The 27145-nt window shown below is 38.9% G+C and overlaps 1 protein-coding gene across 9 annotated transcripts in view; it reads left to right on the plus strand.

Moving 5' to 3' along the window:
• Positions 1-27145, plus strand: part of VSTM2B (V-set and transmembrane domain containing 2B) — a 362287-nt gene that overhangs the window by 156085 nt on the left and 179057 nt on the right. Inside the window, exon 1 of one of the 9 annotated variants that reach the window (XM_051805916.1) lies at positions 9167-9428. The exons of the other annotated variants lie outside the window; for them this stretch is intronic. The gene's annotated coding sequence lies outside the window, so the exon portion shown is untranslated. Of the gene's footprint in view, positions 1-9166; positions 9429-27145 lie in introns of those variants that run through there. 9 annotated transcript variants of the gene reach the window in all.

Here is a 27145-nt window from a genome sequence, read left to right on the forward strand (position 1 = left end):
CTGTGCCAATGAGTACAGGCCAGTATGGCTATTAATGCTATTTTTTTATTAATTATTACTTCTTTTCTTACGTGATTTTTAAAAATTTCATCCTGCCTCTCAGCTTTTTTTTCTTTTCCCCTCTGGAATTGAAATATATTTGTGTTTTACAGCTTGAATTTAATTTTAATACAGTTCAATAAGGTGAATTTGTTTCTTCCTTTTTTGTTCTCCCTACATTCAAATGGCAATGAAGACTACTGGTAATCAGGAATCTATAAAGAAATGTCAAATTTCTTTAATGTTTGGAAATCTCATTTGCATGGAGGAAAAATAGGTGAACATTTCTGTTGTAATAATGTATAATATCAATTGCCATCCTTAATGAAGAAATAAATTAAGAATATTGCATGCACAATAAAAATGTGCCAGATTATGTAAAAGATATGAATGGTATATTACTAAGTCTAAATTGTAGTTTATTAAATGTTACATAATCTCTCAAGCATTTTGAAAAATTAAAATTAGGGATTGGTTTCTCTGTGTTCAGATCCCCTTGAACAGCACCTGAGCAGTCCTGAGCTGTGCAAACAGTTCTACAGGAATGAGTGTGCTAAAAGTGTTGGATTAGTGGGATTGTTTATTTAGCTGTAGTCATAGACACTGAAGAGAGTCCTTTAAATTTGGATTTTGTCCTTTCTTCTTACTGCTGGGGTGTGGTGTGTGGTGTAAGAACATAATCATCATGTTTGAGTGCTGGAATTTGCCTGGACATTGATTCTTCTGGGCACGGACACCCAAACCATAGAAGGAGATTACCCCCCAGGGCTGAATCATTAATAATCTTTTGCTTTCATTTTTGGTTCAATGAAGGCCTTTTATGGTAAAAAAAAATTAAGTTTTATCTGCTGTTTTCACTGCTCAAAAAGACCAACACATTTCTGGTGATGAAAATCTATCCTCTGGTGCCTTCTGCTTTTCCTTGGCCATAGTGCTGGGTCATGCTGCACCTTTCCCTGCCATGGGCTCTCTGCCTGGGGATTCTTCTGCCTGATTGTGAGTCTGTAGAAACCTGTGCAACCTGGGTGAGATCATGACCTATTTTGTGAATTTGCATGGTGCTAAAATAGATGCAGTGCTCACCAAATCAGCATGGCCTTGCTCCTCTGGTTTGATATGCCCTGAATTTCTAAACTGGTCTCCTGTTGTGTACAGCTGTTGCGAGGGAGGAAGCACTTTTCACAGGGAAATATGGAGAGATGAAGAAGGGATCATGGAGACCCACAAACCACCTGCTTGCCTCAGGCAAAAGTCATTTTCTTGTCAGCATGCTTAGAGATTTTCTGCAAAGATCGCTGTGTTAACCTACATTAGTTACTCCCTGTGTCCTGATGTAGGTGGAATACACCTTATCTCAGACTGCACCTCTCAGGCATGGGCTGTGTCCTTTGGCAAACTAAAATGGAGATTACTCTGTTCTTGCTAATCAGAGAGGGAGAAAGAAAGGTGATGTCTTGGTAGTGTGATGGCAAGGTATTTGTATGAGTGTAAGTGGTCATTTGTTTAAATTCTATCACTTTGTACAGTTTACAAGAATTCTGTAACTTAATTTTCAGAGGAGAAAATTTTCTGTGGCTTGGTGTGAGCATGAGATTAATTTGTGCTTTAATAGAGATTGTCCCCATAACTCTGGTCACATCACTTGGCCTTGGTCTGGTAAAATGGGTTGCTGGCAATTCCCTGTATTGCAGACATGTTGCAGAAGCTCACAATCATACTCTGAATTTGTGAAACAATTATATTGATAGTGAGGGAGTTGTTAGTGCCATAGAATTGTTGTTGCTCATTTTACATTGCATTGCCATGATGTTAATGCAGATATTTATGTGGGTTTCTGCTAAATTTCCAAACTGCTCTTTCCCTGATAAAATACATTATTATTCTTACCTTACTGCTATTAGTGTCACAAACAAAACTGCTTGTAGGTTTATCCTGGATGGCTGGATGTAGGGTGGGGTTTGTGTGGTGTTTGGGATATGAGTGGAAGGCTTCTCTCCACTCTTTGGGATTTTCTCTTATGATAAAATGTCTAAATGCATGTGTGGTAGTTTGAGTTAATTGACATTGGGGGGAAGAGGTAGAAACAGGTAAATGCAAATTGACAACCTGTCTTTTCTTCAGCACAAACTATTGGAAGAAAGAAGAACTGGGAAAATAGTGCAGTTGTATTTTCATGTTTATAGGCAGTGCTTAACTAATACAACCGGAATTTTAAGAATCCCAAATTGTGCTAGGTGTGTGACATGGTAAATTTGACCAGCTGTAGCTGAGTTGACCATGTGTGAACACCAATTATTGTGGTACATGGTAATATAATTAGGAGCATCAAGAGGAAATTAAGAAAAAGAGAAAGGTAAACTGAATATCAGGTACTTTGTTACTCCCAAGGGCTTTTAAAATTAAACTGCAGAAGCTGTAGGCAGGGTCTGTGTAGGAAACAATTTTATTCTGAAAAGGCCTGGGCTGGCTCATTTTTATCTCGAAGTTCTACCCTTCTGTGCTCAGTGAAGCATCTCCAGGTAGCCCCGACAGCTGGCGTGTGTGGGATATGTTGACTTCTCTGCTAATGATCCCAAACAAACAAAATAAATACTGGATATTGTGTGCTGCCCCATAAAAGCTGTCTGTGCTCTGTCTTGCAGCAGGTAGTAGCACTGCATGTCTCTGATTTGTGCAGCATCTCTGATGTCCCAGACTCTCTCCCCACTCTTGTGCCAGCCAGGTTCTTACAGATCACACTGATATCTACAGAAGAGCATGAGGAATCCTCAAAAGTTCCTGAGTGAGAGGTGTATTTATGCTTCATTTACTGAGTAACATGCGATGAATTTTAAGAGGACAGTAGTCCTTATTTCTCCTCCCTGGTTCCCTGCCTAGTGATATTGGAATATGAGTGAAGGAGGAGGTGGATGCCAGAAAAGAGAAATGTTATTGGAGAAGTGTGAGGAGTATATATGCCCTGTAAAAGCCATCTGCCACGGCAGGCCTATGTGTGGCTGTGGCTAGATAAGAAATCCTTTTTCCAGCTGGTTGGCTTTTGCAGAGGACTTAAGTCCCAAAGAAGTTTTGGGGTAATAGATGAAATGACAGCAAAATGAATTTTCAAAATCAAAGTGGTGTGTCAAATTGTGCAAAGGAACTTTAATGTCAGCAGGATTCTCTTCTAGGTAAAACTCAAGTGCACAGGAATAGCTTTGGTGTTCTGTGGTTGGAGAGACTGGTTGTGCATCTGAGGACTTAGAATTGTGTCCTGGACTCCTGATTTCCAGGTCAAATAAGTGCATAGTATCAAACTTTATATTCTTCCCAAGTACTAGTTTCAAGCTCTCTGAATTTTTGTTACCAGGAATTAGGACATAGAAATACTTGCCAGTGCTTAATTGCTGCCCCTAGACAATACATCAGTACATTCTTGTAATAAAATTCACAACTCCCTTTACATCACTATTAATCTCAGTGATGCACAACTGTAACAGCATTTGGAGTCTGTCCAAGGAAAAAGTTTCTTAGATTGGCAGGGCAAAAGGTTTTTACAAGAATAATTTTTTTCCTGTTTTTTTTTTTTTTTGTTTTGTTTTGTTTTGTTTTGTTTTGTTTTTTTGGTTTTTTTTACTAAATGCTGGTTTCAAAATCACTGAAAAGGAAACCAATGTTTTGAGTCCTTTAAACTGTATTTCGTTTTTAAAGTTCTGCAGTGTCCACCTCTTTCTGCAGATAGTAGATGTCTGAATACAGTTAAAATAAGGATTACAAAAATAGCAGGATTACTATTATTGGTCAGATTTTCCTCATTTGAATTTACATGTTTCTAGAGAATCTCTGCTAAAATATTATAAAGAAAATAATTTTCCCCCACAGTGTTGATTGTATCTTTTTTAACCAAAATCTTTCACAGCTTATTTCTATTTAAGCTAATCACAATGTTCCTGATACATTTTATAAGAAAAAGGATGTTTAATGTGTTATTTAAGTTTACTTGTCAGAAGAGCGGCATCATCTATGACTTTGATTTCTTTTTCTACAATTTACTTATCTGAGCATATGTTGTTTTATACGTTTAAACTTCCTTGTGACTCCAGCATTACAATTAGGCTTCTCGTTGCAAATTTTCAATATTGTGGATATGAAAAGTGGTCAAATAAGAATTCCAGGCATGTGAAATTTTTTTGGTGTATGACACATAAGAAGTTTTACCATTCTTCTGTACTTAATCTTTGAAAACAAAAAACCAACACTCTCCCCCCCCAAAAAAAACCCCCACAATAACCCCAAGAGAGGATAGAGTCAATAAAAATACATTCTAACAAGTCATGAAGCATGAACAAGGAATGATAGATTAGTACTATGTTTAATCCTCCTGTTTGAGTGGATGATCCATCCAAGACTGCTCTGATCTATTGTGCTTTCTGGGCAGAAAGAAAGGCAAAGTCATTCCATTCTTGTCACACAGAATATACTTCATATTCTGTTGGCATTGGTAAAAGGGCAGCAGGAAATGTTATAGAGATGAATCCAACTACAATGTACAGTCCTGGGATTTTTATCTTAGAAATCATTGACATATTTGCTGAGATTTCAGTTACAGTAATTAATATGAAAGAAGATGCTTAACTTCTGTGCCTAAGATCAGTATCTAATAGAGGTGGGTGGGAAATAGTTTGCAATCTCCTTCCTCTTCTTTTTTTTTTTCTTGGTTCACAAGAAGACAAGATGATGCTTTTGAAAAGATAATCTGGAAAGGGGAATAAAAAATCTTGTTTAAAAAAATTAAAATATCTCATTTTGGTAATTTCAAAACAATTTAATCTTTTGCAAAAACAGATTACTTACAAATTAACTTCTGTCTCAAAGTGTAATTTACCTTGACTGAATGCAAGATATATTTTTCATCTCTGTGACTGCAGATGAGATGTTTTCCTCCAAGCAACTGAGAAGGTACAGGGATCTCTGGTACTTTTGTCCCCACTTCAAAATCTTTCTTCTGAGATTTTTTGATATGTTGTATTTCAATTAGTGGGGACCTAAACCACCTTTCTGTTACTTCTGGTAATTACTTAGTGGCATACATGGCTCTGGAAGATTGTTAATGTAGTACTCAATAAATAATTGTCAGCAGACATGTAGGTGGAAAGGGCTGTATAATAACAGAGTGTTCTGCCTTCAGTAGTTCTGGGCAGTGGGGGATGCCCTGGAAGCAGCCTGGGGAAGTTTGCAGTAGTAGAACTGCTCTCTTGTCAACATGAATTTCAGAGACTAAACCGTCCCACCACAGAAGTTGCAGCACTTTTGTTGTCCATGTGGTGTGTTGGGTGGTACCCTGTGCAAAGGGGAACTCACTTGAATACTGAAGTCAACAAAGTTAACAGTCCCATGCTGTGTCCACACTTGTTACAGCAGTCATTGGAACAGAAAAACCTGTGCAGGAGCTTCTATTTTAATATTTTATTTTTATATAGGAGCTTCTATTTTAAACACTAGTTGAAAGGATTAATGGCATTAACATGTCAGCGATATTTTTTTACTCTTCAGTAATAACAACCAGCATGTTGTCTCAAATGTCAGTAAATTAACAGTGATGTTTTTTCCTCCTGTATTGATGAGCTGTTGGGATTTCAGACTGCTTGGTAAGAGAAGCATATCAGAGTACTATGGATAACAACAGTGTTTTCTCTAATGAAGTTAAGTTTACCATCTTTGTACTACTTAGACCCAGGAAGTTTTTACTGACATGAAATATTGTGTGTGTTATTAAATCTTACTGTGCAGTGCCTTGAACACTGAGCGCTATCTAAGGGTTTGAGATCTTAGTCATATACAAAGTCTAATCCAAATACATGAGGTTTTGGATGAGTAAGTTCTTAATTATCATCAATCATAATTTAATCAGGTTGTATTTGCATTAGATAGATTTCTTCATTGAGTTTTTACACTCAGTGTCTCCATTGGATTCACATGTTTTGCTGTTGTTGTGCTGGTACAATTGAGTTTGGAAGTGGCAGGAACTCCAGCAAGGGTCACAGCTGGCCATAGCAGCCTGTCTGAGGACAGTGTGGTGCTGCTTCTGCCCTAAATAGGAGCTGCTTGATCAGGAGGTAAGAGCTCTGAAAATAAGCAGGTTGACAGTTTGCATTACTTATTAATGGTGTGCATTGGAATCTGCCCTTTTACATCCAACTTTTGAGGTTGTATTTGCTTTGAATGCATAACAAACAGCATTAAAAATATGACACAACCAGTGCAGTCTTTGGCAAGTGCCTGGGCCCCTTATTCTGGGAACCTTACATGGGATAGGCAAGAAAGGAAACAGATAATTGAATTACCACTATGGCTAAATGAGTAAGAAGCAATTAGTTTGGATGCATGAGGTGTGCAGTTCTAAAACCATATTGTTCTGTCACATGTGTGAGAGAGAAATGAGCATCAGTCATAGTGTACAGCTTCTGTGGGATACTGGAATCTGTGGATGCAGAGCTGAGGAGTGAGTAGAGCTATTGTGTGGCCAGAGGGGTCCTGAGCAGCAGATCTCCTGCTTGCCATGGGATGAGGAGGACTCGTCTCTTCTGTGACTCAGTATTGTCTGTTCAGAGCAGCACCTGCAATGGGAAGGAAACAGGGAATCCTGTGGCATGTCAAATACTTGATGTGGAGTGCATAAATGCTCTTCAGCCATATCTTTCTAGCTGATAATATGTCCTGGAGAAAGATATAAATAGGGAAGTAATCCATAAATCAACAGAGATCATATCACTAACCAAAGAAGATTTTTTTACTATTGTCTTTTCTCACATCTTTACCTACTTTTCTTCTGTCCTGCTGTTGAAAAAACCAGTCTTTTCTTCCTCTTGAAAAATGTGATACACTTTTGTCATTGATATTTGACCCTTTAAAAAAATGACCTGTTTCACAGATACATTGGTTTATCTAGGCCTCAGCCAAAGAAGCTTGTTTGTAAAGAAATAGTACAGATTAAATAACCTGTGTTTAATATGTTGAAATAGAATAATCCTTCCAAGAAAGTTTGCTGGCTTTGCCATAAATGCCTTGTTTATAACTGCGAAGATGGCTGTATATAATTTTTATGTGTAAAGACATTGTAAATGCTACATAAACTTAGCATTCCTCTAAAAGATGCTCATAGTGTATAAATTAGAAAGTAGGCCTTTCCCACCTATAAAAGACAGATAGTTCTCTTTTGTGGGTGAGTATCACCCTTTGCTATAATTCCCTGTTTCATGGAAGTAGATACTACGCTATTCCATTTCAGTATCTCTGTTTAATATATTCATGAGTCTTTTAAAGGTGTTTGGCTGCCTTACTTATCTTGAAATGCCTTTTTCTTTCAGGATGCTTTCCCATAAACTGTTGTCAACTCCCACTGAAGAAATTGTGTTAAGATTTCCCTGTTTGCCGTGTTCTGTGGGGAACATATATTGCCAAAATCCCTCAAGCTGGGTGTAAGTTGATCCATGTCTGTTGTCACCTCCAGGGTCCTGGTTCTCTAAAAGCCTATCTGTGTGTACTTTTAGAAAACCCAGAGTTCAGGGTTAGCCTTTGCATTACTCTTATCCTGGTGCAGTGTCAAGGGGCACATACAGCAGCTTGGTACCTTAAAACCCTCAAGGGTACAGCAATCTATTTTGTTTGACACAAAATCTGCTATATAATCCTGAAGAAATACTGCTTTCTCCAGTCAGTGGAGTTTTCAGAAGTGACAAGTATTTGGCACTCTTATTTTGATTTTTTTTCATTGGTGACACTGCACCACTTTTCAGAGTGATTACAGGTTCTAAGAAATTATATAAATGCAGTCTAAACTCTCTGTTTTTCTGTGCATGATACAAGTTTGTCAATGTAGGTTATCACAGAGTGATTGCTTTCACTGTTCATTTTCCCATGTTCCTCTTGAGGTTTTATATGCTTATGATTGTTTAAGAAGGACTTATGTTTGTGTTTATCTGCCACTGCCATCTTCATTTAACACTTTGAATGTTTGTTCCATTTCCCAGACAACTGATGATTATGGAATATACAGAGGTTCTGCAACAGAGTGGGTTTTTTCACCAGACTCTTGAAAGTTTATTTTTATATTTTGTTCTTTCTGTTGTAAATCTATTTTTAAAACCTGTAATTAATCTTCTGGCTACCTACTTCCCCATCCACTGCACTGAGTAGTGTTATCTCACTCAGACATTTGTTTCGTTGCAAGTTTGTTGTGAGAGTAAATTGAAAGTGTGAATGTATTGATAGCAGCGAGGTAGGATAGATAATGAATGTGCTGAAAATGGAATGACAAAGGATTGAGTACAGATGAAGAAACAGAATCAATCTCTTGCCTTTGTATAGTTGTGTGTCAATCTGGGGGTCAGTTCCCTCCTTGAAAGTTTTCACTGATTCTTTTACGTTAACTGAGCCTAAACAACAGTTTCACCAGCAGATGCACCACAGTTGTCTATCAGTGCCTCTGCAGGTACAGTGTAAACAAAATGTACTTTTTTTTCAGTGAAGAAAATCCACTGAGGAGACTTATGTGCTGGATAGCTGTGTGATCACCACCAAGGCAAAGAAATCATTTTATTCCCTGCTATCTTCTCATTTTCTATCACTTCTGGTTTTTTGCTGGTATTCTATCAGTTTGTGATGAGAGATTTCACAGAAATATTAAACCAGTTAGGTAATTCTTTACACATTCTTTACACATTTTACATACATCAAATATTTGTACTACAAAATATTAACAACTCCTGAACTAAAACTGAGCAGGATTAGTCATCAGTTTCTTGGCTGACATTGCATATAAAGAGTCTGCTCTCTTCTGATTCAGAAAAAAAGGCTCAGTCTTGATTATTTCTTTGTCAGCCTGTGAACAAGCTTCTGAATTTCCTTTAATGTTGCTCAAAACTGTGTAGATTCTGTAAGACCAAAACGGTCTTATAGCTGAGACCTGGAACATGGTTTCTTCAATGAGGAATTCATATCAGGACAACAAATCCCCAGGATAGGCTTAAAAAATAATGTAAAAAAAAAACAAACCTAAAACAAAGCAAGCTTGAATTGGGCTCACATTACATCTGCATGATCAAAACAGTCCATTAAACTTTAATCTTCTTCTGAGACTGACTCAGGCTAATAGTTAATTGACAGATACTAAGACTTTTATTTTTATATCAATTCAGTTGTATAACTTCATATTAGCTGAAAGACTGATATGGCATTCTTTTTATCAGCAACACCTATACAGCATGGCAATGCAGAAATAGCTTGAAGCTGTTAAAACACTTTACTTTCCAAGTTTTGTAGATCTCTGTCTGACATTGCCTCTTGAATTTTGTGCAACCTGTGAAGGATGGTAAATGAATACTAAGCTGTCGGTTGGACAACTGCAGCAACTGGTGAGCTGAATTCTTAAATTTTAATTTTTTATAATTCCATTAATAGTTTCAATCAAAGGAGGAGTAGCTGTAGGAATTATAAAACCTTCCTGACCTCATTATGAGTGTTAGTTAACTCCTGTCTTTCAGGCTAGCTGCAGTCTGTGTGCTGAACACTTGCATAAAAAGATGTTTTAAAATCTGTGTGTGAGGCCATATAGCTGAACAAATGGCTTAGATTTATGACAGAACATAAAATCTGAACTGACACTTGAAAATGCAAAACTTAAGTCTTCCTAGATGAACAGTCACATTTTGTAATTTAAAAATATGTCCCAAATTTTCGGTAGCAGTGTGTAGTTTAATCCTTGTTGTATCCTATGTCATTCAATACTAACCTTTTCACAGTCTGCTGTTCAGTGGTCAGATACCTCTGATCTGCTCGGGTAGAAGAGGTGATGCACATCTCTGCATTTATATTCTGGTCCTTTCCATTAATGGCACTGAACCCTTTGTATGGTATCACTTTAAAGGATATCCATTTTGACTTGGCAGACTCCTCCTGGATTTAGTGTTATATGACAGGAGTGCTGTGATGCAGGACCTGTGACCTGCAGCTCAGGCATCTGGCCATTCTCAGAGCTGGGGTAAAGGATAACTCTTTTCTCTCAGTAATGTGAACTTGTAGCATAGGGGACCCTGGAAAACGTGTTGTTAAGGGAGAGGAGTGTGAAAATTTCTGCTTTAGCCGTCCTTCTGAATATGCAAATAGACATGTTGGAATATTCTTTTATTGAATATGTATAGCATGTGCTGAGTTTTAATCTGTCTTTTGCAGATGAGCAAGAGCTGAGTATTCTGAAAATTATTCTAACCTTTGCTAGATGCCAATATACCCTTTAGTAAAATATCAGCAGCCAGGTATGAGAATTGGGACTTTACCCATTCCCTCTGGGATCTACTTTGAATAGCAGCCATTTATTCTGCTTTGTCAACAAGGTAGCACTGAGATCAGTTTAGGACTGAGGACTGGCTGCTCCTGTGGTTGCTTCTTTCTCATCTGTTAGGTAGGCACAAAGCAGATTCAAACAGGAGTCTGATACTTCTCTCTGCTCATGGCCCTACCTTCAGCAGTTTTGTTGACAGTGTGCCTGGGGAAGTTTCTGGTATCTTGGTACCTTAGTGGTGCAATTTTTAATTTGCTGTTCACTGAGAGTCAGACAGATAAGTGGCAAAAGGCTGGGAACTCTAGAGGCACTTGTTCAGTAGGAAAGAGCTGGTGGCAGCAGTAAGCATGCCATTAATATGAATATTATAAGCTCGTATGCTCTCAGTGCCATGATTTAAAAGGTGGGACTTGGGAACTCCACAGAGAACTATGATCAAAAAATATTGCTGGGGCTGTGACCTCCTTCTCTTGAGCTGTGCTGGGTGGGATGGTTCAGCTTAGCTCTGCTGAGTCCTCCTCAGGAGCAAGATGCAAACCTGTCTTGGGGGAGAAATACGTTCAGCACCTGCTTTCAGCTGTCACTGTGATGTTCATGTTAATCACCACGTCACTGAAGAGCTACTGAATGCTGTGTTCTCACACAGTTGACAGGTATACAGGACTTGAATCTTTTTAGCAGACCTTAAATTTGTTAGAAGGTTGTAGGAACCACCTTGTCCTTTTTCTAGCGTCCCTCCCCACAGTGCTATGTCATTTTTTCTTCCCAGTGTAGGACTCAGCTGGTCTGTTGTTGTCAGTATCTGTGTAGGCAACCTAATCTCAAAGAACACCAAAAGTGAGGGTTTTGTTGGATTTGGATTTTTTTTGGTAGGATTGGTATTTTGGTTTTGGGTTTTTTTACCACTTATGTCCATTTCTAAGGTGCCCAGCCAAAGCATAAATGGAGTTGTTAGTTTGTACCTTCTGTGACTCTTTACAGAGACTATTCTTCATCAAGCCTGAACCAAAGACCAACTAATGAGTGCAAGTATTTGAAAACAGCGCTCTTCGTACAGGTCATGATTTGAAGGGAGTAGAAATACTACCCCCACCAGGAACAATCATACAGAATCTGGATGCAAATTTTACCTTTAGCTTATCATCATGCACATCTGGCTGGATACCTGCATTTCTTCTCTTTCACCACCACTGTTCAATGATGAAAAGCCTTTTTTGCTGCTGAAGGCATTTTAGAAGTGTGTCTGGGTTTATATAATTTGAGGGTGAGTGAAGTTACATGACAGAGCTTAAGACGGTCCAACAGCTTTATCAAAACTGGAAGAAAAAACCCTTTTCCTTTCTGTTCCTCCTGTCTGCCACAGTCTCATTCCTATCGCTAATTGATTCCTCTGACTATCCCAGCAAAAAAAAAGGCAAGTCTTGTTGCTGACTAAATTTAGTCCCAATGAACACAAGAGTCAGTGCAAGAGAAAGGATGGGTCTGTCAGGCCATGAGATGGAAGAATGAGGGAGCATGATTGCATGGTCTGCTCCTTGTCACTGCTTGGGTTTGCCATTGTGTTTCTTCCAGATTGCATAAATGAGCAGATTCAAATACTGTTTGGTTTTGTGGTGGGGTTTTTTGTTTGATTGGTTGGTTGTTTTTTTTGTTTTGTTTTGTTTTGTGTTTTTTGTTAGGGTTTTTTGTTTGTTTTTGTTTTAGTTTTAGTTTGTTTTGTTTGTTTTGGTTTTTTGTTGGTTTTGTTTTGTTTTGTTTTTTAAATAAGCCCTGAAGCTCAAGAGATGCAACCTGGTATTGGCTTCTCACGTGTTTGCCTAGAAGTTTTCCTCTCCTAAAGCTCCTGTCTCTCTGGTTGAGATCCCAGTTATCAGATGCCTTGCAACCTTTGCTGGAGAAGCCCTGATGTCAAGCTTTCCTTTAGGTTTGCGTTAATTTAAGCAAATCAACGAAGTGCCAACCAGGCAATTCAGAATCCAAATTCCAGATGCTTGCCCCCCTGTCCAGAGTTTAGAGCTGTGTTTACCTTAGGCTCACAGGAGTGGCAGCATTGTATTGAGGATTTCTTACTTGGCTGGATACATGGGTTGCCACTGGAATTCTGTAGCATCACTAAAAACTCTTCAGGCAAAGTTTTCAGTAGGGAAAATTAACTAATATCAAGCTGTGGGCTGACAGGGCCAGATGGATGGTATATCTAAACCTGTGTGTAAGTGGAGATGGTGCCTCTGTGCTGCTCCTGTGACAGGACAAGGGATGGAGTTAAAGGCATTCAGTCCTGGCTGCCTGCAATGAGGGGCCCCAGTGTGGAGGCACCGGCTGTGACATTCCAGACTGGGATGTGAGATGCACAGCCTGGAGTTGCAGAGCTATAATTGATCATATAATTGACCAGTTTTTATATGTACCTCCCACAGGATCCTGCCCCCCTTCTGTGGAAAATCCCAGGTTTTAGTCTCACTGTGTTTTTACTTTATTTCTAGACCTGAGCCTTGTTTGTGACCATTGAATGCTTTTGCTTTGTCAGGGATGTTACTTTCTCAGCTGGCTGATTTGATGAGCTAGCCTCAGCATGAAGCTTCAGCCTGGGCTGAAATACTTTGGAAACATTGGGACTTCTTTTTCAGAATTAGAATCTGAGACATCTCTTAACATTTCTGCAGGCAAGAGCGACAACAAGTATACTCCTTAAAAATAAGATATTAAATTACTAAATCCAAAGTTCTTGCTTGAAGTTTTGTTGAAACCAAAGAAAAAAAGCTTATACAATTTTATTTCAAAACAGTAAAGAATCAGTAGCTGGGGTTTTGTTTTGTATTTTAGTAGGAAAAGTAAATAAAAGTTAATAAAAAATTTCTATTAAATTCAATTTAAATTTATTGTAAAGGAAAGACAGCTAATATATCTTTTTTGGGTGAGAAAGGAGAAGAAATTAATTGTTCTTTGTGAACATAAGTTTTCAGTGGTTAGAAGTGGCGTGTGCAGACAATACATTTTATTCTTGTCACTTGGAAGCAGAAAGCAAACACAATTACAGAAACATTTCATCAACTCTGGTAAGGAATCTGAATATCATAGATGCAGCTGCTGGCACTCTCTCTTGTGATAAGCTCAGTGTAGCAGAAATGGAAAAAATCAGTATCCACATGAATGAGGCAGAGGTTGACTCTTGGTTGTGTGATCCATTTTAATGAACACCATACTTTCCATTTGCTCCCCTTTTACACCAAACAATGGAGCTTCCCCTCAAGCACCTGCAAGGTAATAAATAGTCTCCTGCTGCAAATAACAGAGTTCACCAATAAAGCACTCCAAAACATTTTTGTCAATAAATCTATTAAGATTTCCATGAAGGACATCACGTGCTGGATGGATTGAATGGACAGGGGAGAAAAGGGGATTGGTTGGGCTTTAATGGAGGGAGATAGTTGTTCTCAAAAATTAATGACCCATAACACTGGAATATGAAGTTTGGTGGTTTTTTTCTCTCACAACAAGTGCTGTGCAGGCATATGTAACACAGCTTTCTTCATATTTATGCAGATGAATGATCATAACCTTCCTACAACAAATGAGGCAGTTTTTCTTTTGATGCAAAATAGTTAACCCCATACTGTAGCTAAGATCTCAATTTCTGCTTTTTGGGAAAAAAATTGAGAAATGCTGGACTATACTGTTATGTAAAATTAATTTTTTCAAAGGGATAGTTGAAATGAACTGCATTAATATTTTTTCCTCTCCTATCAGAAATACATATGGGAATTACCTGAAAGTATAAAAAGGCTGAAAGATATAACTTGCCAGTGTTTTTTTAGTAATAGTATTAAGTATTGATTATTTTACTGCATGATTGCCAAAATGAGAATCTTCATACTGGCACACACTTGTAGCATCTACTAAATTACATGGAATTGAACTTCTTTTTACCTATAGGGTTTCATAATTCAGCATTTGTCAATTTCCAGACATTCTGTGGCTCCCAAAAAATAAAAAGGACCAGTAGACTTTTTACAATCAGAGCAAAACTTCAAGTTTCAGACCTACTCAACTACGTAGTATTTTAAATTAAGAAGTAGAACATGTGAGGAATTTTTAAAAATCTGTTTTTAAATTTGTAAATGTAATAATTTGTTGCATTTATGAGATGAAGATATAATAGGACCCACTAGAATACAGTTGCAGAGATTAATAGTAATACTATTATTATAGTAATAACTTTGGTGATGATGTAGGAAGCAACAGTGAAAGGGTACCTCAACATTATTTTCTCTTGCTACTCTCATTCAAGGCATCTATCAAGGACTCCAAGTGCCCCATGCACTGTCTTTCTTGCTTTAGTGTTGTTAAATGTGCACTAGAGCTGGATGGACACAAGCCAATTACTTTCACTTAGAATTTAGTTCATGTTTTAAAGCAGGTTTGCAGAAGTTCTTGGCTAGGACTATAACCCACTTATAGCAGGATCTGTCTTATAAAGAAACGCTTGCTTTCTTTTTTTGCTATTAGGAAAGAACCATATGGCAACAGTTTGGCATAAACTTGTATGCTCCAAGAAGCTCTGTCATCTTAAATTCTCTGACAAGAGAACACCCTGTCAGCTGTTTGTGCAATATGTGTTGGATGGTTCTGTGAAAACAGTATAAAAGCACTTTCCAAAATGATGCAAAAATCAGGGATGTTCCCAAGGGTCATTAAGTGATAAAAGAGATTTCAATTCAGTTTCTAATTAGGAAGAACTATAGGCTTGAAAAGCTTTGTCATGCCTTCCAGACAAAGCTGAAATGTTTTGACAGGTCAAATAGCATCACAATGAGATTTTTTTTTTCCAGTAATTGTTACCAGAAAAAGCTGCATTCCACTCTGAGTGCTACAGCATCCAGACTTCATGGATTGATCTGGAATGGAGAATATGAGTCCACCTGCATTCCAGACTGCTTCAGGCTTCTGAAGCAGTAACCCTGAGGTTTAGGATATAATTTATTACATGCCAGTTCCTTGTAGTGTTTACTGTTTACAGATAGTAACTCATGAAATCGTGGTCCTTCCCCCCGTGCCCAGCCACATGGAACTGTGTGTCTGCTACAGTGTTTGAGTTGACAGATCTGGATAATTTAGCTCAGATCTTGTGTTCAGCCAGCAGTCTACTCCAAAAACAATGTTTTAATGCATACATTTTTGTTGAGCTTAAAAATGTGTCCTACCTAGAATGTCAGCCTGGCTTGCTGGTGGTAGCACAGCTACACCCAGTCATTTTTGCCCTGTTCTGTCATCTGTTGCAATGGCTGGGTTCCAATTATGTGGTTAGGAAAGTTGCTCTTTCTTGGCTTGGCCTATCCTGCTCCCTCTGATGAAAGTGCTCCAACATCCAGCACAGGCTGAATGGCAGCAGAGTGTGGGGTGTGCCAGGGGCTGAGCAGTGCTGTCAGGCTTCTGGGCAGCCCCTGCCTGCCTCCTGTGTTGGGAAAGCCACCTGCAATGGATTTTTGTCTCTACCATTGCCTCATATCCCAGCACACAGGAGGTTAACACTGAATATGTGTCTCTCCTAAGAGGCACTGAGTAATCCTTCCTCGTCCCAGCTCAGAAGGCACATAATTCTGTGGGCCTGTTCCCCACTCGCAGTTAATCACACCAAATGTAACATGGAGGAAGTCCAGGGACAGAGATTGATAGTGTACAGAATTAAATCTCAGGTCTTTCAAGATTAGGAGTTTCACTGACCATAATTATGTCTCAGATTTTAGCAGATGATCGTTCTCGTGGCTTGCTACAGATCCAAAATATTTCAGCATGTGAAATACTGTGAAGTATTTGCTTGGTCAGAATTAAAAGGTTGAAAGCAATTCCTTTTTAATAATATCCTTTCTTTTTAATTAATGATTCAAGAGTAATTTTTTCCCCCTGCATTTAGTATTTGAAGAAAATATTAGAGCAAACAATTTACTGTACCCTGTGTATAGCTCTGTATTAATCTTTATGTAAGTAATTGTAAACAATATTGTGCAAACAAAGATTTTTTAGTGACTGAGCAGTTAACAGATGAACATAAGTATGTACTGCATTGCAAATATCATGCCTCCTTATATGTTTTGGCAGACCTAGTAAGCAAGCAGAGCAAACTGAAGTTCCAAGCAGTTATGTATCAGCTGGCTTTGATGGTAATCTGGATTTAAATAGCATCTGAAGGAATTTCTGCTTGGATGAAGGTTGCTGAGCAAGGCAGTTGAGAGGGTGCTAATAGCACCCAGACTAAATGACAGTGAGGGTTTCTGATCTCCTGAGTGGAAAAAAAATCTGTCAGAGTCATGCAGCATATGACTGAGTGGTCTTGTTTGATGCTCAAGGGCCAGGTGGCAGCATCTGCACTTATCCCCCACTTGGAATTGCTTTTAAGACTTTTGCATTGGGGATGTGGTGAGGTTGCCACAGTGCTCTGGGTTGTGAGGTTGGAGTGCTGCAACATGCTCCAGCAGGGATATAGAGAGGAACTGGGAGCCACCAGGAGAGCCCAGCCAGGATCAGTGGGATAACCTTTCTATTAGGCAGCATGTCTTGCAAGAAATCTGCTTCACACACGCTTTGTGATTCAAATTTCTGTTGCCTCCTGTTACTTTAAAGCTTGGGCTTGATTTTTTTTTATGCTTTATGATTCCTATGGATTATTGTTCTGATTATGTTGAACTACTGCATACAACAGTGGATGTGATTTGATTGATCAGGTGGCACTTTTGGCTTATGTTAGTGCTTCCGTTAGGCAGGGCAGGTGGTTGGAAATTCTAATGAAAGACAGGGGGTATATCTTTATCCTGATGGGGCAACCAAGTCTGGAAGCATTTAGATGAGGATTATAAGCTTTGGGGTTGAATTGAAAGTCCATCTTTTCCAGGCAGTTGATGGATGTGTCTGGTAAAGAAGTGGTGGAAAGATGGATTTCTTCTGAATTTGGCCTGGGGATTTTCTTATAGATTTTTAAAATAATTTTAGATGTTGCTTTAATAGAGTGATGCAGTGGGTTCTGGATGATAACGGTGAAGGTAGTGCCTGAGATGTAACAGCAAAGAAGTCTTTGTTTCCCTGAAGCTTTTCAAACTGTTTAACTAATTAAAGAGAACAGAGTCCCATGCTACCACTTGGAGTTACCACCTCGATTTTCCTCTGAGAGCCTTGGCAAATGCAGAAACTTTCTGCCTAACCCTCTCGTAGTGTGCACTGCAATATGCCAATATCTGCAGATGGCATTACAGGGAAGCCCATAAGTGCAGCTGACTGCAAAGTTTTCTGTGTTAAACTGTTGGATTTGCGGGTTCTTTTCAGTGATGATGTGTTTGGTGTTGGATCAGACTCAGTGCCACTTGTAGATAAGGTGCAGACTATACTATGCAGATGAGATTTGGGATGGTGGTATGCATGGTCACAGTCTCTCTTCCTAGTCTTGAATGATAGGCTCCAATCTGCTTCCAGATGTCTCCAATCCTCCACAATATGTTTCAACCTTCAAACCATGCTAAAATGACTTTATCTTTTGTAATCCCCTTAAAATTTCCCCTGGCAGTGATAGCATCGATTTTGGTTTTATTGCTTTATGTGCAGGAGCAGGAACTTTGCACCAGACAGCCCCTGGTTTGTGTGCTGTATTGGGGTCTGCCCTGGCTCCCCAAGCTGTGACAGCTGCCCTTATAGAGTGATGTTGAGCCATGTGAACTCTGCAAGCTTTTGAGAACAGGGAAAGATAACACTTGGACTTTGCTAATCCCTGCAGGGCTGCCTCCTCCTGCTTGTATCCTGCCTGGAGAAGAGGTGGCCAGTGTCTGTCCCTTATGCTCTAAATGCCATCTCAAGAAATGCTAAATTTTCTAATAATGATCTTGGGGATGCTATATATTACTTTCTTACCAAGTTAGTTAAACAAATATATGATACTTTTACTTACAATGCAGATGCTTTCAGCAGAAAACTGCCAGTTTTCCAAAAAAATTTCATTATATAACTGCTTTCTCTAATGCACATACAGGCATTTCTTACAGTACTAAAAAGGGATTTTGAGCTATAGATCTCTGGAACAACAGCTACATCCAGTTGCTAATTAGATAAGTAACAGATGCTGGCTCCCTTCTTCTCGTTTATCAAATGCAGATCTCATCACTTTTTCTTTTGCTTATATCCATTCTTGCTATTCATACAGAGCAGGAGTTACAACACAGACCTTCAAAGATTTGCCTTTGCTGATCTGTTTGCTTCTGGCTCTCATGGGTGTGTCCCACCTTCTCTGTAAAATGACACTTTTCATTAGGACCTGCAGGCAGGGCTACAACTACAGTCCATATGTGTTTCTGTTGATGACAAAGGCTGGTATCCAGTGTGGCCCTGCAAGGATTCCTCTGTGTTTGGATCAGAAAGGTTCCCACTCCTCTCACTGTCATGCAAGACAGAGAGCCCTCTGTCAGAGCCACCTGGACCAGGGCCCCAGGGACAGTGCAAGTCACTAGGCAGAGGCAAAAACTGTCATTCTGTCCTCCTAAATGTCACCTGGACTTAGGAGGGGAATGAAGTGGACCCCTTGGAGCCTGACTCCCCCTTGAGCTGCATCACAGGTGCTCGGCCGTTCAAAAGGAGAGAGACACATTGGGGGCAGAGGAAAGGTGCAGTGTTGACACACTGCTGTTTGTATTCTTTGCTTGTTTGGCTGTTCTCCTAATCAATAGGATGATTTGCCTGTGCAGTTGCAGTAACTTTTTGCATAAATGGGAGAAAAGTGAAACAGATATCTACATGTATATGTGCTAAAAGCACATAACAGGGCTTAACAGCACCAAATGAGACTTAACAGGGCATCGTTAGTCCTGAGATTTAACCCACTATTGAGATGAATAGAGTGATTCACGTATTAGATACATGAAAGCAGTAGCTCAGCCAGGACCAACATGTCTTACTTTTTAACATCAGCTATCAAGATTGAAAATTAACTCCTCTAATTTTTAAAGGCAACTTCTATCATGTAGAGTTGGCCTTGGCCAGGAAAGTTAAAAAACTAGACCAAATTAGTGCAGAAACTAATGAATCTCCTTCCACATCCAAAGTTAAACTAAGAAGCAAAACAATATGATGAAATTTCTTCCTTTTGATAATTTTTGCTGCATATTTTTCAGTATTTTTTAGACTATTAATCATTAAACTTTGATAAAACTAGTGCCTTTTTGCCTTCTTACCCATATCATTATAGAGAAGTGAATCCCAGAAATCAGCATATGCCAGTGCCATACTGGGCACTGTGTTGTCTTGGCCATAGAGTTTTTTATGACAGCTACTATTCCCATCAGCATTCTGACATTTAAAGATACCAAATGTTACTGGTTTACTTCTTGGAGGATCTCTTGTACACAGTTTCCTTCTATGAAACTTAAATGAAAGAGAGCTGATCAGAAAAGCTTTGTATACTATTGACAGAGAGGGCCCTGTACTCTTATACCTCATACTTTGTGGTAGGTTGACCTTGGTCAGCTGCCTACCCAGCTGCTCTCTCACTCCCTCAAAAGAATGGGGGAGAAAATAAGATGGAAAAGCCCAGGGATTGAGGTAAAGACAGGGAGAGCACTTGTCAGGTATTATCATGGGCAAAACAGACTTGGCTTGAGGAAAATTAATTTAATTTATTGCCAATTAAAATAGATTTGGACAATGATAAACAAAGGCAAATTGCAGCACCACTGTTTTCCTCCCCATGTTTCCCAGGCTCATATCCACTTGTTCATTCTCAGCTGCCCCTCACCAAGTGTCACAATGGTGGGTTGGGGTCTGTCCTTAACAGTTTCTCTCTGCTGTTCCTTCCTCCTCATCCTTTTCCAGCTCCAGCTTGGGTCCTTCCCATGGTTTGTGCCCTTCAGAGCTCTTTCCTTTAGCCCCAGCATCTCTGACAAACACCACTGCTCTGTGTGTGCAGCAATACTATTTCTCCTCTTTCCTCGTTGGCAGGAAAGAGTTGGAATCTGCCTGTGCTGCAAAGCAGGTGAAAGCCATTCACAGAATGGTGATGGTTTGGCTTTTCCTCCTTGCAGATGCAGCTGCTTTTGGAGGTGAAGTCAAGAGGGAGAACTGTGCCTGCTGCTGGGTGTATTTACTCTTAGCTGTAGTTATTTCCACCTGTCATCACTATTTCTCTATCTCTGTGAGCATGTGGCATGTTAACAGAAGTTAGCTAAATTTAGCAGTTTCCTTTGTGAATTTAGCCCTTCTGCTTTTTAATATCATGGGTGATCACATAGCAAAGTGATAGGCAGTGAAAGAAGGAGAAAGCAGGACTATTTTTCACTGAGCTAAAATGTTGGCAGTTGCATTTCTGCTCACTCTGTCAGTGCTGAACTCCTTTGGAGTCAAGTGAGCAGAACTGCTTGGTTATGTGAGAAGCACCTACCCCTTAGGAGCCTTTCCATTGCCCTCTTCCACAACCAGAGTAGTTCCAGCTGTCCTTGCTGCTCATTCAACTCAAACCTTGCTGTATATGGGAGTTGTCAGGCTTTTCTTTCACTTATGTTGAGTCAGTTTGGTTTTTTTATTTTTCCTATTGTAGCCATCCGAATGGATGTGATTTTGTGTGATTTTGTGGTGAGGTTTTTTTCCACATGAAGGAAAAAATAATTGCATTTACTTTGAGGCTGACTTAGGTGCAGGTGAAATATTTAGCAGGTCAAAGGAAGGCTGGTAAAAGTCAATTTTAACTTGATTGACCTGCTTTGACAATCAAAGTGATCTGAGAACCTTGCAGTGCCTAGAAACATGTACTCTGTGCTCACAAGGTGGAGATTTTATTTTGCTTATGTGTACACAATTGCTTTGGAAATCTAACTCCTTCATAAATCTGTATCTGCTGTAATAAATTGGATTCAATGATCAGCAGGGAGGTGTCCAGATTAATCCTTTTACTATATCCTAATTATACTACATCAAATTTACTTCTTAGGGGACTATTTGACTCTTCTGTGCAATGAGCAAAAGAAACTTGGCACATCCTGTGCTGAGATACATGCAGATTATGCAGATTCAGTATCTGTTGTATTGTGTTTAATCTTGGTTTATTTAGTCTATGATATGCCATTCAAATGTGTCTGGGTTTTTGGTTTTTTTTTTTTTACTCCTCCTTCAAACTCATAATCCTACAGTATTTTATATTTCACATTTCTGTAATTCTCAGTTTTACTATAGCCCAGTGAGGGAGCAGTGGAGAGAACGTTTGGAAATCTGAACATGATTAACTAGGACAGAATCTGGCACAGTACAGTGACATGCCAGGCACTGTGGAGGGAGAAATGCTTAGGCTCAGGTTCTCATCTGGATGTTGTCATTTCAGTATGCTGCTGGTAGCAGACATGCTCCAGAAGCATTTAATTTAGGCCAAACTCCAATAAATAGAAGGGTCTGAGAGTGTGCCTTGTGTCATTGCTGCACTCCACTTGATGATGAAAAAGGTTTGAGCTCACCCTTGTCTCTCCCAGGGGCAAAAAATGAAATCTTGGAAGAGTCACTATTTAAGCACTGTGTCTGATGCAGCAGTTCTTTAGAGGTGCTCCATAAAACAGTGACTTCCCCACATCCTGCTGGCTTGCCATGTCTGGCAGGATGGTACACAGGGTTGGCACAGGGTAAATTGGCTGCAACTTAACAGTGATATCTATTTCTTATACTATACCAAATTTTGTTATAACACATGACATCTAACCTCAAGACAGTGGTTGTATGAGATGAAGTTCTATTTTATTTGTCTACTGAAGTGCATTTACAGTAGCAACATCAGCTTTTAGAGACTTTTCTTTTACAAAGAGCTGGCACAATGGCTTGGGCTAAAGATAGACCATGTGCATTGCCAAGACCTAATAAGGGCTTATAATATAATGATGATTAGCAAACTAAATCACTCCAATTCTGCAAAAAAAGGCAAATTCTCTGTGTGTCACTGGAAGCGATGGTGGAGATTCTGACAGCAGGTTTTTTGCTTGCCGCCTCACGTAAATTCTCGTGCAAAAGAATGTTTTTTCGGGTGTAATCACAAGATCCAATGTATCTGTGTTGATAAATTGGAAATGTAGAAATTGTAAGGCTACTTTAAAAAGTATGTGTGCTGTGTATGAGTATGTGTATTTCTATAGAGATGCATCTATATATGCATACACGTCTGATGAATGACCTCCGAGGGTCTTCACAAACAGGACTCAGTTTCTTGGTGACCTTTATGAGATCAGTAACATGAGTAACACACTAAGGCTTTTCCAGACTGACACAGTCTGTTTCTATAGAAAGTGCTTTCTTTAGGGCTGTATCCAAAAGATCACCACCCTGGCACAGAGGAGAAAAATAATACAGAGCTCTTGCCGTCAGAGACAAATAGTTTTCTACCTCAGTACACATCTCTGCTACTAAAAGTGTACTGCAGCAAGGAAATCCATTTACAGTTTTTCGTTTACATAACAGTTGCAATGCCCTTAAGAGCCCCTGGTTGTTTCTATATTCTCTCCCTCAGTTGTCCTGCAGTAGAACTGTAATAAAAAGCCTGTTTATGGAGAACTGGTGGTGTTCTGCAAAGTGTCTCTCAGCCGACCTTACAGGTCAAAACCAGGTGTTTTGCCAGCTTTCAAAGTATTCTCAAATAATAACGTGGAGATTCTTACTTCTTCCATTACAAGAGCTCTTCAGCTGAGTGCAGGTACCTTTTACAATATCAGTGTTGCTGTAACATACCCAGGAAGGGAAAAGGTGAGTGGGGATGGGACCGGCCTTCTAATTGCCACGTGCCTGATTGGCCACAGTCTGTGTCTGGGGTAGCTGCTTATACCTGTGCTAGATTCCCTCCCTGCTGAGGCGTGGGCAGCAGTGCACCCTCTGCACAGCTGCAGTGCATTCTCGAGCTGTCTTTCTGTGCATTAGCTCAGTTTCTTTGACTCCTTCACCTTTGATCCTTTTTTTTTTCTTGTAACTGTGCATCCAGTGACCAGATTTTTGCATATAATAACAGTCTTATTTCATACCATGGGCTTAGAAGGACTTTTCTTTTTTTCAGATCTGCCATTTTCCTCCTCAGTGCCATGCCTGCCCCTTTTTTTGAGCTCCATAAACTCAGTCCCCACTGTTTAGCAGACTGGGAGACTCCACGAGTCTTTTTTCTTATTCTGCTTTGATCCTCCACTAAATAGAAACTTGTTTATTATCTTCTGCATCTTAACCCATGTTCCACTGACACACCTGTGGATGCAGCTTACCCATATGTATTTTCCACCACACTAACACTGACACCCCAATCAGCCATTTGCTTCTTCCTAAGCACTTTCAAATGCTGTTGTCTCTGTTAACTTTTTTTTTTTAATCACCTTCCCCAAAAGAAGCCATACACCCTATGAAATTGTCTTCTGGCACCAGTAATTTTGTTTATACTGTTGAACTCAACAGGATCTTAAAATGGAGAACTGGACTCCAGCATCAGATAGGTAAGTACAAGGAAGAAAACCCACAAATTGCCAATATTTGACCTGGTCAGCAAAACCAGATCTGGTGGTTATAGCATATTGTAATCATAATATAACCAACATGTGGCCAAAATGCAGTCCTGTTAACAGAAAGAAGAAAAGAGGAGCTAATTTTAGTTTGGGATGTCTTAACTGGAGTTTTGTATCTATCATGAGGGAGGGACATTGCTTTGCTTTTCCTGAAATTTTTGAGCCTTCAACTATATCATGCATTCAGTCCCGAGTTTCATCCTGTAAGACAGACATACAAAAATGAGAGAAATATGAAAGGAAAAAAATAGAAATGAGAAGTTTGGCAGATTTAACCTCTGAGGGAAGGTTGAGGAAATGAGATTATTTTGCTCTAGGAAAAAAAGAAGGCTAAAGGAAACCACGGTAACAAATATCTGATCTGTAAATGGTGACACATAGAAGACTGTGATTTCTTTGTTTCTGTGTTCTCAGAGGCTAGAACAAGAAATAATCAGCCTTAATTGTAGGAAAGAAGATACAATGCAGATATTTACACCCCCCAAACTTTTGCACTGTAAAAGTACTGGAGCAGTAGAATCAGGGGCACCTGGGTATGTGGTAGGGCATCCGTAGAGAGTTTTTCCTAAGGAGGTATTTAAAAAACATCTGTCAAGGGTTTCCTTGGGTATTCTTGAGTTTCCCCACAGCACAGGTGATGGAGCAGGTGATTTATGGAGATTTTCATTGGACTATTTGTATGTTTCTACCATAGACTGTAGCCTCTCATTTTTACTGTATTTTGATTGCTATGATACAAAAATGAAATAGTTCACCAGAACTCTTCCAAGGGCTGTAATAAGATCTCACAATGAGAAATGTGGTGGATACTGCAGGAAATTCATTTTGTGTGTCGTAGAGCAGGTGTTGTACATCTTAGAGCAGGGGCTATTGTGTCTTGTAATAATGGAATTATGAGTTTGGGAGTTCTCACAAAGTGGCGTTTCCCAGACTTGCTAGTTTGTCAGGCTACTTTTTTTTTTTTTTTCCTTTGAAGTCCTGCCTGAATGTATTTCTTTATGTAACACTGTAAATGTGCTTTTGCCATTTCAGCTTATTCTGTCTCCTCTAGAAAGGGAGAGAGGCAGAGGAGACAAAACAAGAAGCAAACTACTCAATTCAGTTTTAAATACAAAAAGTTGACATTCAGAGATTTTTTTTTTAACTTTTTCTTAAGGTCAAAAGGGACCTTTTTGATTATCTCATCTGAGCTTGACTTGCTTTAATTAATTAACAGCATCAATGCTGGTGACAAAATGGTTTCTGATGATGACATAGAAACATGTCCATATTCAAGAGCTAGAATATCTTGACATACCATCTAAGACTGTGCATTTCTGTATATGGACACATTCTATTTATGCTTTTATTTGCATCACTGAAATATTTGGTCTTCTCTGTCACTGACAAATTTATTTGATTTGTACAATTCTCTTGCTTTCTGAGAGCATTTTTGAGTATTTATAGGAGTGCAGGTTTCCTGGAAGCAAATATTTCACAGTGTGCTAAGAAATACATGACCATGTTTGCAAACATAAGAGTTCAATAATTGTTTTAATACAGATCTTGCCATTTTATTTGATGGAGTAAATAATTTTTTTAAAGTCTTGATTTAGATTTTTTTTTAAAGTGTGTTTCCACACCATTTAAACTCCATGAATATGGAACTCCTGTGGACAGTTTTCATGTTTAACATATTTCATCTGTGGATAAATGATAGTTTTCATCCTCATGGTAGTGCATTTCTCTTTCATTAGAAAATGTTTGCTGTAGTGACTGAGAAACAACTTACCTGAACAGTCACTACTGATGGCTATGTAATAGGAAAGCAATTAAAAAACCCAAATAGGCAAATTTATCCTTTCTTTAGGAGACTTGAAGATTATACAAATAGTTATGAAATGTTATATTATTTTCTTGTACTTCCTTATGTGTTTGGGTTTTTTAAATCAGCTGCCTTTTATTGCAAAAAGAACTGGAAACATATTCTGCAGTTGTATAAACTTAACACAATGTATACTGACTCAGACTAATGGATGATTTCTAACGCAAGTGAATATAGTTCCTTATATTTCTGACTTATTAGGATACTTAAACGTGGGCTTAGCTTTAGAAGTGTGCTCAAATCTTAAGTACATTATAAAACAAATTTAAGCACCGAACAGAAAAGAATGGAGGCAAATCCTTCAATTTTTTTTTACTTATTTAATATGCATAGGTCAAAAGGCATTTCCACTATTAATTCCTTCTTTATTTCATGGTCACTCTCAAAATACTTTTAACAAAAGTTCCAGTCCTGAGCCTGACTTTGCAGGAGTCACGTTGAGCTTGCAGACTCAGGACTTGAATCCTGACACTGTTATGTAGTGAAGCAGCTTGTTTTTGTCAGTCTTTTTTCAACTGCTCAGGAGTTCATTGTTTTCAACAACTAAAAAGTAGTTGATAATCACAGAGAAGCCAAATGAGATCATCTTTGAATTGTGGGAATTCTGCCTGTACTTTGTGAGCCTTCCCAGCAAAGGTAAAGATTTTTTCAGAATTGATGTATTATGTCTTTATAGGTAAGACTGGAGTGTTTGGAATAGAGAGCTGTTAAAGAGGCTTGAAATGAGGCACTATGAGAACAGAGTTTGATTGAAAAGGTAGAGAGCAATGAAATCCACCTAAGAAATGAATTATGGGTCACACTGTATTATCAAAGGAACAGAATTAGTACAGCCCAGAAGAAAAGTGAGTGCACAGTATGACAATAGCCCAGGGCATATCTGGGAGGAATTAGTAAAATGAGATTATTTGCAGTACACGGTGCAGACACAATAGACAGTAATGGGCTAAAACAGCAGAAAGGAAACAGGTATAGATAGCAGCAAGCATTCTGCAAAAACACCAATTAGGCACTTGCATAACTGCTGCTTATTGTGCATGACATCCATGATAAGCCACCATGACAAGATTAGTTGAGAAATGTTGTATGGATTTTACAAAGACCAACAAACCCCATCCTACAGGGCTCTGTGCAGACTGTATCCTTGTCTGTCACTGTAGAGTAGATGATCTTCCAGTGCTGCTGGAATAAGATTATTTTTATCTAGTTTAAGCAAAACAAAAAAAGCCCTCAAACGAATATGGTTTGTTACTCTTTTTGTACTTTTAAAATGTGCTGTGACATGAATATTTTAAGCCAAGTCTAAGGGAGGGATGGAGAAATGACAAGAACTTTTCTCATTCAGGAGTCAGTGTTTTGTTGGATCAGCAATGTATCATTCCTGCTGTG

The sequence above is a fragment of the Manacus candei genome, unplaced genomic scaffold, assembly GCF_025592945.1.
Source record: "Manacus candei isolate 608988 ecotype Guabito, Panama unplaced genomic scaffold, ASM2559294v1 h1tg000065l, whole genome shotgun sequence".
NCBI lineage: Eukaryota > Metazoa > Chordata > Aves > Passeriformes > Pipridae > Manacus > Manacus candei.